The following is a 13,637-nucleotide window of genomic DNA, read 5'->3' on the forward strand; positions in this document are numbered from 1 at the left end:
AGTAAAACATTTTCAAAAACAACATTTGGAAAGGTACACAATTGATTGGGTAGTAACTGTGGAAGCTTTTATATGTATGTTTTATAAAATTGTGTTTGCTTTCTAATGTTGCTGAAAGATTTAGTGTTCAAATGCCGTATTTTTTATTTTCTATGAAAATATTCTAGGGTTTGAAAAGGTACTTCAGGCACATTTGCTAATCAGACTAATCTGTGCCTTTGAAAATTATTTTAGGTAGGAGTTTTACTATAATACACAGAATGGTACATAATCATAAGTGGATATTCCCAAAGTGAACACATCATTGTAACCAGTACTGAGATCAAGAAATAGAATGTGGCAGGACTGGAGGGAGGGTGAGTGTGTGAGAGAGTGAGCGAGTGTGTGAGAGAATGTGAGTGAACATGAAGGTGGATGACCAAACCCGAGCAGTGTAGAGCCTTGGAACAAAAGGTTCCTGTGCTGCGGACGGAGCAGCCCAATACCGCAGTAAGTGGCCCTTCAGGGTGCTTCTCCCTGCGATGTGGGGAGGTCCCACCATTTTGGAAGATCCTGGGTCTTCCCTGGGGGGAGGCAGTGGGAGCAGCTAGGGCACAGCAACCTGAGCCCACTGGTGCACCTGGCACCATCGGACCAGTAGACATTCTGTGTCAACATAGACCAGTGCAGAGTAGTGGATCTCCCAAGGTGCTGGTTACAGAAACAGCAAACGGCTGGGATCTCAGCACCATCCCCCACAGTAGCAGCCTGATCAGAGTCCAGATATACCCCCAGCAACAGAGGCTTGGGAGCAGAAATCCATCCCCAGGCAACAGAAGCACAGACCAGCAGCTGAGAACTATCCCCAAAAACTACAACAAAGGCTGAGCAGGAGCTCAGCCCCACAGGGCAGCAGCATGCCCCAGCCGCCAGCTGCGGGAAATGGGGCTCCACGGAGGCCTGTGCAACCCAGTAGGCCACAAGAGCGGTGGGAAGCTGGAGCCTGAGAGGGACTGGAATGATCCAGCTGCCCGCCCACGGGACCTGCAGGGTGTGGGGGCACCAAAGAGGCCTGTGCGACCTAACAGCCCACAAGATAGGTGTGGAGCTGGGTCTCCAAAGGGACTGTGCAATCCAGCTGCCCATGGTATGGGCAGGGAGTGCAGCTCCAACAGGGCCTGAGCTATACAGCTACAGGTGGCACTAGCTACCAACTGGGAACACAGCTCCAGAGGGGCCCACGTGATTCAGCAGCAGCACTTACCAGGACACACCAATACCATCCCCCAGTAGTCAATCCTCCAGGATCCACAGCAGGCAAGAGGCGACACACAACAAAACAGTCTGGGAAGCACAGTCGCCTCATTTGATATACAGTGAGCTGTCTACACATTGAGACATTCCTCACCAGGTCTAGAGCTACCAGATGGCTAAAATGGGGAGACAAAGAAACAACACCCAAAAGAAAGAAAAAGATGAATCACTGGAAAAGGAATCACAGGAAATGGAACATAGCAACTTGTCAGATAAAGAATTCAAAGCAATGATTTTAAGGGTGCTCAAACAAATTGGTGAGGACAACAAACAACTTAATAAAAATTATGAAGAGCTCACTGGGAACTACTTCAGCTTAAAAAAGAGGTAAAAGTTATGTATAAAGAGGTAGAAGCTATGCATAAAAGTCAGGAGGAAATAAAAAATGACATAGCTGTTATGAAAAATATCTTAGAAGGGTTTAATAGTAGATAAAAAGAAGCTGAAGACCGAATCAGTAACATAAAAATTAAGGTAGAGAAAAACACTCAAATAGAGCAGCAAATGGAAAAAAAAAATTAAAAAGCAAGAGAAAAATTTAAGGGAGCTGTGGGACAACACAAAACATAACAACATTTGCATTATAGGGATATCAGAAGGAAAAGAATCGGAGAAAGGAATAGAGAACCTGTTTGAAGAAATAATGACAGAAAATTTTCCTAAACTGGTGAAGGAAAAAGTGACACAAGTCCAGGAAACAAAGAGAGTCCCAAGCAAGATGAACCCCAGAAGACTTATAGCTAGATACATCATAATAAAAATGGCAAACATTAAAGACAAAGAAAGAATCTTATAGGAAGCAAGAGAGAGACACTACAAGAGAGCTCTCATTAGACTGTCAGCTGATTTCTCAATAGAAATGATGCAAGCCAGAAGGGAGTGGCATGAAGTGTACAAAGTAATGCAAGGAAGGGTCTGAATCCAAGACTACTCTATCCAGCAAGGCTATCATTCAAAATTGAAGGAGAAATAAAGAGCTTCATGGATAAGAAAAAAGCTAAAGGAATTTACCACCACCAAACCAGCACTGCAAGAAATGCTGAAGGGACTGTTGTAAGAAGAAGAAATGAGAGAGAGAGAGAGAGAGAGAGAGAGAGAGAGAGAGAGAGAGAGAGAGAAGCATAGGCATAAAATTAAAATGGCAACTAATAATTAACTATCAATAATTACCTTAAATGTAAATGGCTTAAATGATCCAATCAAAAAGACATAGGGTAGCTGATTGGATAAGAAAACATGACCCATAGATATGCTGTCTACATGAGACCCACCTCACAACAAAAGACTCACACAGGATGAAAGTGAATGGCTGGAAAAAAATTTTCCGAGCAAATGGAAATAAAAAAATGCTGGTGTAGCAATACTCATATCTGACAAGATAGACTTCAAAACAAGGGCCATAATAAGAGACAGAAAAGGTCACTACATAATATTAAAAGAAGCAATCCAACAAGAAGATATAACCCTGGTAAACATGTTCTCACCAAATACAAGAGCACCAAAATATATTTAAAAACTCCTGGAAGAATTCAAGAAAGATTAATAGCAAGACGATCATAGTGCGTGACTTTAACACACCACTGACACCACTGGATAGATCTTCTAGACAAAAAATTAACAAGGACATAGAGACCTTACAAGACAAAAACTAGATCAGTGGGACTTCATTGATATTTACAGAACATTTCACCTCAAAGCTTTAGAATATACATTCTTCTCAAGTGCACATTGGTCATTCTCAAAGATAGATTACATGTTAGGACACAAAGCAAGTCTCTACAAATTCAAGAAAATTGAAAGCATATCAAGTATCTTCTCAGATCACAGTGGCATGAAACTAGAGCTCAATTACAATAAAAACACACAAAAGCATTCAAACACTTGGAGGCTAAATAGCATTATTAATCAACAAATGGATTACTAACAAGATCAAGGAAGAAATTAAAAACTTTCTGGAAACCAATGAAAACAAACACACAACAACACAAAATCTATGGGACACAGCAAAAGCAGTCCTGAGAGGGAGGTTTATAGCACTACAGGCCTACCTCAAGAAGCAAGAAAAATTTCTAATTGACTTTCTAACCTTACAACTTAAAGAACTAAAAAGTAAACAAAAAGAAAAACCCAGACCTAGTAGGAGGAAGGAAATAGTAAAGGTCAGAGCACAAATAAATGACATAGAGACTAAAAAACAAAACAAAACAAAACAATTCAAAAGATTAATGAAACAAAAAAGCTGGTTGTTTGAAAAGATGAACAAGATTGATGAACCTTTAGCCAGACTCACCAAGAAACAAAAAGAGAGAAACCAAATAAACAAAATCAGAAATGAAAGAGAAGTAACAACTGACACCACAGAAATACAAAGGATCATTGAAACATACTATGAACACTTATACACCAACAAATTATATAATCTAGAAGAAATGGACAAATTTCTAGAAACACACAGTCTCCCAAAACTGAACAAGGAAGAGATAGAAAACTTAAACAGACTAATAACAAGAAAGAGATAGAAAACTTAAACAGACCAATTGAAGATGTAATCGAGAAACTCCCAGCAAATAAAAGCCCAGGCACAAATTGTTTCATGGGGGAGTTTTACCGAACATTCAAATAAGATCTAATACCCATTCTCCTCAAACTATTCCAAAAAAATCCAAAAAGACAGAATACTTCTAAACTCATTTTAAGAGGCCAGCATAATCTTAATTCCAAAACTGGAAAAAGACACTACAGAGAAAGAAAACTACAGGCCAATATTTCTTATGAACACAGATGCCAAAATCCTTAACAAAATATTAGCAACTCGGATCTAGCAATACATCAAAAAAAAAAATATTCATCATGACCAAGTAGATTTCATCCCAGGCATGCAAGGATAGTACAATATTTGCAAATCAGTTAATGTGATACACTACATAAACAAAAGGAAGATTAAAAACCATATGATCATATCAATAGATGATGAAAAAGCATTCAACAAAATCCAGTACCAATTTTTGATCAAAACACTCAGCAATGTGGGAATAGAGAAATCATATCTCGACATAATAAAGGCAATATATGAAAAACCTATAGCCAACATCATACTCAATGGGCAAAAATTAAAAGCATTCCCCTTAAGAATGGGAACACAACAGGGATGCCCACTTTTACCACTCTTATTTAACATAATACTGGAAGTCTTAGCCACAGCAATTAGACATGAAGAAAAAATAAAGGGGATCCAAATTGGAAAGGAGGAAGTGAAACTGTCATTATTTGCAGATTACATGATATTGTACATAGAAAACCCAAAGACTCCATCAAAAATCTACTAGACTTAATAAATGAATTTGGCAAAGTAGCAGGATACAAAATTAACATCAAGAAATCAACGGCATTCTTATACACCAATGATGAAATCACAGAAAGAGAAATTAAAAAGACAATCCCATTTATCATCACAGCAAAAAAAATAAAATACCTAAGAATAAACTTAACCAAAGAAGTTAAGGACCTTTTCACAGAAAACTATAGGACATTGAAAAGAGAAATAGAGGAAGATATAAAAAAGTAGAAGTACATACCTTGTTCATGGATTAGAAGAATTAACATCATTAAAATGTCCATACTACCCAAATCAATCTACTGATTCAATACAATCCCCATCAATATACCAACAACATACTTCACGGAACTAGAACAAACACTCCAGAAGTTTATAGGGAACCAAAAAAGACCCCAAATAGCCACAGCAATCTTGAAAAAGAAGAACAAAGTTGGAGGAATCACATTACCAGATTTCAGGTTATACTACAAAGCCACTGTAATCAAAACAGCCTGGAACTTGCACAAGAACAGGCAGATAGATTAATTGAACGGGATAGAGAACCCAGAAATTGACCCAAGACAATATGCTTAATTAATATTTGACAAAGGAGGCAAAAGCATACAGTGGAGTCAAGACAGTTTCTTCAATAAATAGTGTTGGGAAAATTGGACAGCTACCTGAGAAAATATGAAGCTAGAACACCAAAATACCATACATGAGAATAAACTTAAAATGGATAAAATACTTAAATGTAACTCGTGAATTCATAAAAATTCTAGAAGAAAATGTAGGCAATAAAATCTCAGACATCATAGACAACAGAATTTTCACCAATACAACACCTATGGCAAGAGAAACAAAGGAGAAAACGAACACATGTGACTACATAAACTAAAAATCTTCTGCACTGCAAAAGAAACAACCATCAAAACAGAAAGGGATCCCACTATATGGGAGATCATTACCACCAATGATGCATCAGATAAGGGGTTAATTTCCAAAATATATAAAATGCTCATACAACTCAACAAAAGGAAGACAAAGAACCCAATTAAAAAAATGGGCAGAGGACTTAAATAGACACCTCTCCAAACAGGACATACAAATGGCTAAGAAATATATGAAGAAATGCTCAACATCACTAATCAGAGAGAAGCAAATTAAAACACCTATGAGGTATCACCTCACATCTGTCAGAATGGCCGCCATCAACAAATCTTCAAACAAGTGTTGGCGAGGGTGTGGAGAAAAGGTGACTCTAGTACACTGCTAGTGGGAATGCAGACTGGTACAGACACTGTGGAAAACACAATGGTGTTACCTCAAAAAGTTAAAAATTGAACTGCCATTTGACCAGTGATCCCACTTCTAGTAATATGCCCTAAGAAATCTGAAACACCAATCAGAAAGAATATATATATATATATACTCCTATGTTCATAGCAGCACTATTTATAATAGCTAAGATCTGGAAACACCCCAAATGTCCATCAGTAGATGAGTGGATTAAAAATCTGTGGTACATGTGTACAATGGAGTACTATGCAGCTGTAAGAAAGAAAGATCTCTTTTCCTTTGAGATGCCATGGAAGGACCTGGAGAGTATTGTGCTAAGCGAAACAAGCCAAGCAGAGAAAGACAAAATTCACATGATCTCACTTATTTGTGGAATATAATGAACTAAACAAACTGCTGAACAGAATTAACCCAGAGACATGGAGGTGGCATACCGGCTCACAAACCTCAGAGGAGGGGCGGTTTGTGGGGGAAGAGATAAACCACAGAACTTACATGCATGTATGCATGACCAATGAACATAGACAACAAAGCTGAGGATGGGGGGGGGGGGAAGGCGGGTTTCAATGGGAAAAAAATGAGCAACATCTGTAACAAAAACAAATTAATAAATAAATAAAGAAATAGAACATTGTGCCTTGGTTCAGCAGTGCTCAGTGTTTAGAGCATCAGCTGGCAGGCCCACGGACCACAGAGTCACAGGTTTGATTCCTGGTCAAGGGCACATACCTCGGTTGTGGATTTGATCCCTAGCCCAGATCAGGGTCGTGCAGGAGGCAACCAATCAATGTGTCTCTCTTACATCAATGTTTCACTCTCTCCTTCCCTCCCTTCCACTCTTAAAAAAAAATAAAACTAAATGGGAAAATATCTTTGGGTGAGACTTTTTTTTTAAAAAAAAAGAAAGAAATAGAACATTACAATTACCATAGAAGTCTCCTTTCAGTTCTTACCTGTTTTACAAGAATAACCAATATAGTGACTTTTGAGACTATCATGCGAAACAAAAGCAATCAGACAGAAAAAGTCAAGAACCATATTATTTTACTTATATCTGGAATATAAAACTGAAAGCAGGAAATGAATAAATAAGAAAAACAAACAAACACTCACAGGCAACAGTATGGTGGTTACTGAGGGAAGGATGTGGAGGGCGAAGGGAGTCAAATATATGGTGACAGAGGAGATTTGAATTTGGGTAGTGAGGACACAATGCAGTATACAGTTGATGTATAGAATTGTACACTTGAAATCTATATAATCTTATGAACCAATATCATCCCAATATGTTTAATTTAAAAAGGAAAAATGTTGTAAATAACTATATACTGCTTTTAAATTTTATAAAAAAAAAATGTAGTATGTTGTTCTCAGTATCTGATCTCATTTGCTTAATTTTATTTTTTGTGAGGGTAATCATATTATCCTGTGTAGCAGTGCATTCTTCGTATCACTTTATAACTTGTTATGGAATTAATGTAAAACCACCTATTTCTCCACTCTACTGTTATAGACACCTGGGTGGTTTCTAGGAGGAGGCTGTTATAAACAGTGCTGTAATAAACACTCTGGTATGTGTCTTTTTATGAATATACATATGGATTTCTGCTTTATATATATGGAAAAATAAAATTTCTGGATCATAGAGTGTAGTTATTTTATGTTTCACAACGTAGTGCCAAAAAGCTTTCCAAATTTTTTATGCCAATTTATATCCCCACAATGAATGAATCTGATTAATGATTAGTGATTACTAAACTTGAACCTTTTCATGTGTGTTTTTTTTTAATATTTGTCTTTATTGATTTTTTTTTTTAATCCTCACTTGAGGATATTTTTCCATTTATCTTCAAATAGAACAGGAGGGAGGGAGAGAGGGAGAGAGAGAAACATTGATTGGTTGCTACACACATGACCCCAACTGGGGCGGGGATGATCTGCAACTGAAGTACATGCCTTTGGCCGGAATTGAACCCAGGACTCTTTAGTCCATGGGCCAAAGCTCTAACCGCTGAGCCAAACCAGTCAGGTCTGTCTTTATTGATTTTTAAAGAGAAAGGAAGATAGAGGGAGACATAGAAGCATTGATGTGAGAGAGAAACATCATTGGCTGTGTCCTGCATGCCCCCACTGAGGATTGAGCCCACAACCTGTGCATGTTCCCTGACCAGGAATCAAACCAGTGACCTCTTGGTGCATGGGTCGATGCTCAACCACTGAGCCACACTGGCCAGGTGATCATATGTTTTTTAAACAATTTCAGGCCCTGGCCAGTATGGTTCAGCAGTTAGAGCATTGGCCCACGGACCAGAGCACATACCTTGGTTGCAATTTGTCTCCAGCCCCAGTTGGGGTTGTGTGGGTGGCAACCACTCTATGTATCTCTTTCACAAGGATGTTTTTCTCTCTCTCTTCCCCTCACTCTCCCTCCCACTCTATCTGAAGATAAATGCAAACACGTCCTCTGGTGAGGATAAACAAACAAAGAAAACAAAAACAAAAGATTTCAGTATCCTTGTCCTGAATTTTCAACTCAAGTTTTGCCCATATTTATTGGGTTATCCATTCTTTTGTTATTGATTTGTAAAAACTGCTTATTAAAACTCAGAACACAAGTCATCTTTCATATAGGATACATCAAATATTATCTCTAACTCTGAGGATTTACTTTTCATTTTGTAACGGTATTTTCTAATAAACAAACTCTTTATTTTAACACAACACAAATTACCAATCTTTTGGTTAATTTTTATTGTGCCTTATTTGCAATCACAAAATTATTCTTTTAAGTTAAGTTCTGGAAATGTAAATGATTTTTCTTTCACATTATTCTAAAATTCATCAGAAAATTTTTGAATGAAATGTGAAGTAGGTTTCAAAAGTTACTTATTTTTAAGTGGATAATTCAATCAACCCAGCATGATTTATTTAAAAAGTTATTCTTTACCCATTGCATTATGAGCTTTTTAAAAAATAATATTTTATTTCATCTATCAATAACTATTTACTTCTGCCAACTTCATACAGTCTTACTTATGGAATATACAAGCCCTTTATTCTTTTTATTATAACAAGTTCTGTAGATTTTTTTTTTTATTTCCAAAGATTACACTGGCTATACTTTATCAGTCTTTTATCTATTTATCTATGTATCTCGATTGACAAATTAGACAAAAATCTAATTAATCACAAATGTACATGCACACCCACACGCATATACACATGCAAACAGATATATATCCTTCCATTTGTTTAGAGCTTCTTTAATTTTCTCAGTAATAATTTATGCATCATGGTTTTTTTCTAGGTATATGATTTATTTATTTATTTTTTAATCCTCACTGGAGAATATTTTCTATTTATCTTTAGTTAGAGTGTGAGGGAGAGAGAGGGAAACATCGACATGAGAGGGACACATCGACAGGTTGCCTCCCACACGACCTTGACCAAAGTCAGGGAACGAACTGCAACCGAGGTAGGAGCCTTTGACTGGAATCAAACCTGTGACTTTTATCTGTGCAGTGATGCTCCAACCCCTGAGCCAAACTGGCCAGGGCATATAATACTTTTTTAATTCCACATAATAACTTATGTACCCAGCTCCATTAAAATGAACATTTAGGCAATTTCCATTTATCTTACTATTATAAATAGTGTTTTATTGATCTTCTTTAACAAGACACTTTTATTTAAAGTTATTTCTATATGACCATTTCCCAGAAGTAAAATAACTATCAAGGAGTGTGAATAATTTGAAGACTCTTTATACATATTACCAACTTGTTTCACAAAAGAGATGTAATAATTTATAGAACTAATAACAGGGTCCATTTCCCTCTAGCCTGGATAGTATTGATTGTTTTCATTTTAAAAGCAAAACACATCAAAAGTAAAATCTAGGCTAATCTGATATATGTGTTACATTATTTCTACTTCTCAACATTTTCTCACATCTATCAACCCCTGTTGTTATGACTACAACTGGTTTGACTTTGGCCCTTCCTTATAATTTGTCTATTTTATATTATTTGCCTCCTAAATGGTGTTTCTACCTTTGTTTTTTTCTTCCTTCAATCTTTTATCAACACCATTAGTAATAAATTCTAAAATTCTAATTTAATTCTCTCTCTTATGTGTATAACAAAATCTCTAAACAATAAATGCACAAGAGAATATCAATCACATGATACGGAATTCAGGAGAGACCTTATCTCAGCTTTCCAGTTCCTGGAAAATGCTACCCTCAATTTACCTAGCTTTATGTTCTCATGCAACATTTTTTAATTATTTGTTTAATACATTTTCTGCACCAACATTTCTAGTCCTTGCTACTTTGATGGTCTATGAGAATAGGAACATGTCTGTCTTATTTGTTCATACATCCTTAGTGCATGACACAATCACATAAGTATACAAGTGGATTGTGAATAAATTATCTTTTTTATAAATAATTTTTTATTTTTTAGACAGAGAAGACAGAAGAGAGAGACAGAGAGCGATAGAAACATCTATGAGAAAGAAGATCAATTGGCCGCCTCCTGCACACTCCTCACAGGGGATGGGGCCGAGAACCCGGGCATGTGCCTTGAGCGGGAATCAAACTGATGATCTCTTGGTGCATTGGTCAATGCTCAACCAGTGAACTACACTGGTCGGGCAGTCTTTATTGTCACTTGCTTACCATTTCAGTTTCATTCCCCAAAATTTCCCAAAATAGTAATTAATAGTCTATTGTCAGTAATTTGGTGACATGCAAATGGCTTCCTGGGTATTTTATGCTCTGTCATTGCTCTCTTCTCTGAACATATTTTTCTGTGTTCTATGTCTAAGATATCACTTCTTATGATGAAGTTATAACGTGAATTACTCCCTATTTCTTTCTAAATATTTTATCACACCCAATCACTCACTTTAGGGTGATTCAGAGGATGACACTCTCCAGTTTCTATAACCTTTTCTGAGAATCTCTATTTTAGCAACTATCTAGAGTCCCGCCCTCTCCATGCCTGTCAGTTTTCTGGTCTTACTGAGATTTCCTTGAGGAAAGGAACTGTGTTCTATCTATCTATCAATCAATTGCTGTTGTGACATTATTTGCTCCATTAAGAAAAATAACAACAAAAAAGAATCAACTACTGTAAGTGTTTTGTACCAAGAGTGATTAATAAGCTGAAAAAATAAATGATGTACACTACAAGAGCAGAAGTTAGAATGAGTTCTTCTTAAATAAATGACCTAATAGACAAGACTATACTTTGAATGATCCAAGAGGCCTACTTTATATTTTTGTATAACATAAGGCTCTCATACAGATTCTATTTGTTAATTTACAAGATTCTGGTGAATAAGAAGATGACTCTATGCCAGAATAGTAATATAAAATTGCATGCTTATTATCAATTATGGAAACTATTTCAATATTTTGCTTCAGTACAAGTACCTGCTATTTAAGCCATGAAGGTTAATAGTAACCATAGAGCTCAACCTTGTAAAATTGGGCCTTCAATTATTACTGAACTTCTACTAAATTTAAACTAGATTTCTCATAAGAACTATTCCATGTACTATCTATCTGATTTTACAAACTATAGTGTGAACTATTACCTAGCATCATAGGCATGGTCTTAGTTGACCAGATGGACCAGATACCTTAGGTTATTTCTGATTTTAGAACTTTTTAAAGTTTTAACTTCTCTTATTGTTAACAATTTTATTTATTCCTCTGACATTGGTGCCTCAAGTCATATTAGTTCATTGAGAAACTCAGTTTAGGACAACCAAGCTTAACCCCATATACTTCTTTAGTTGGTGTCCTAATGGTGTGTAAAGAAAGGATAGATAGGAAATGAGGTGACTTTTTCCAGCATCAACTCAGCTCTTTATTAATGTCCCAATTGAAGGGCTATGTCTTAGATTGCTGGATAGAGAAAAAGTTTTAATATTATCTATAGGCAATTGCATATCATTTAAGGTTACTTTAAAGTTTCAGAGATAGTATATAGACTCAATAATTCTTAACTATAAATTTAAAATAACATGTTTAAATTGTAATAAACATGTGGGCTTTTTAAATGTTAAGACATTTCCATAAGAACATTTGAAAACTATAGAAGATGATTGAAATAATGTTTTGTTTTGTTTTTAAATAATAGGGAAAAGGATATGAGAAAATACAAAATAAATGATGCTGCTTCCCAGCAGAGATATTGATATATACATTAATGTGTTACTGGAAGAGAACCAAAAACAACAAAAGAATCAATTGAGTCTGGTTCCATATTTCAAACATCTTTCTCCTTTACCAAAGTAATATATAAGCATGCATCAAAAACCATCCTCAAACTCTTGTTCATGTTCATTTTTCGAGATCTTTATCTAGAATACACTGGCTTCAACTAGTTATGAAACTCAAAATACTTGTTTTACATGGTCTTAATTTTTCTCAATAATAAAGAACCTTGCAATTAAAAAAAAAAATGTTTTGTGGCAAAAGCATGCACTGTGAGAGACACATGTAAGTGACGATTTCCCTGAATTTGGATCAATTTGAAAATTCACCTATTTATACAAAATTTCAATGACCCTCATTTGATATTTCATAGCACTATCATCATCAATGTTTTCTTACTCATGACTTCCTTAATTTTTTAAGGTGATTTTTGGCCTATAATGTGTTAAGGCAATTCCACCAAAAAATGGCCAGTTCTAAGTAGGCACAGAAATGTTTACAAATGGGTATGCAAATACTTTACACAAATGTTGCCTAATTAATAAATTTACCCAAATTTTAATTTTTAGATATTAAAAATTTAGATATTAAAAATATTGTTTTCTCTTATACAAAGACTCTTTAATATTTTTATATATACATTTAAATACACACATATGAAAATATTCTCATGCTAGTTCCAAATGTTTGCCAACATTTTATTCTATTATTATTTATTTTTAATCCTCACCAGAGGATATATTTTTTTTCCATTTATCTTTAAATAGAGTGAAAGGTGGGGTGGTGGGAGAGAGAAACATCTATGTGAGAGAGATACATCAATTGCCTTTCGCACGACCCTGACCAGGGCTGGGATGAATTGCAACCAAGGTACGTGCCCTTGACTGGAATCAAACCTGTGTCTCCTTGGTGCGCCTGCTGATGCTGTAACCACTGAGAAAACCAGCCAGGGGGGTTGCTGACATTTTTAAAGGCTTTAATACATAGCCTAATTTGCCTTATGATATATTTGATATATCTAAAAAAATATATGATATATGATATATTCTAAAAAAAAACTAGAAATTAAGATCTTTTCATTTCTGTGCTACCATTCTCATACATTTTATTCAAGATATAAGTTCTTTAAGAAGTTCCTTAAGAGATTCCCTACTCTAATTCAATTTTGTCTTAAAAAGTCAATATTTATTTATATATACTCATGTATTTACCCTTAACAGGCTCCTTATTTCTTGTTGCATGAAGCTTAGCCTGCAGTGAATATGAGTTTTCTTATGTTGGAAATACCCACGAGGTCAGGCTCAGACCGTCTGGAGTCAGTATGGTGGAGACAAACAAAACTTAAATTTTGTTTGTCAAAAAAGTCTCTGTTTTGCTTTTATTTATTGAAGTCAGGTTTATAAGGTGTAATTTACAGGCAGTAAACCTTCATCTTTTAATAGTTATAAAATTCAATGAGTTTTGACAAAATGTTACAGTTAGGTAAACAGCACCTTAATT

At 35.7% G+C, this 13,637-nt stretch overlaps 1 pseudogene; it reads left to right on the plus strand.

The window, feature by feature from the left end:
- Positions 1–414: 414 nt before the first annotated feature.
- LOC118622424 overlaps positions 415–13,637 on the plus strand; it is a 147,612-nt pseudogene continuing 134,389 nt past the window's right edge.

This window comes from Molossus molossus, unplaced genomic scaffold (genome assembly GCF_014108415.1).
Source record: "Molossus molossus isolate mMolMol1 unplaced genomic scaffold, mMolMol1.p scaffold_m16_p_9, whole genome shotgun sequence".
NCBI lineage: Eukaryota > Metazoa > Chordata > Mammalia > Chiroptera > Molossidae > Molossus > Molossus molossus.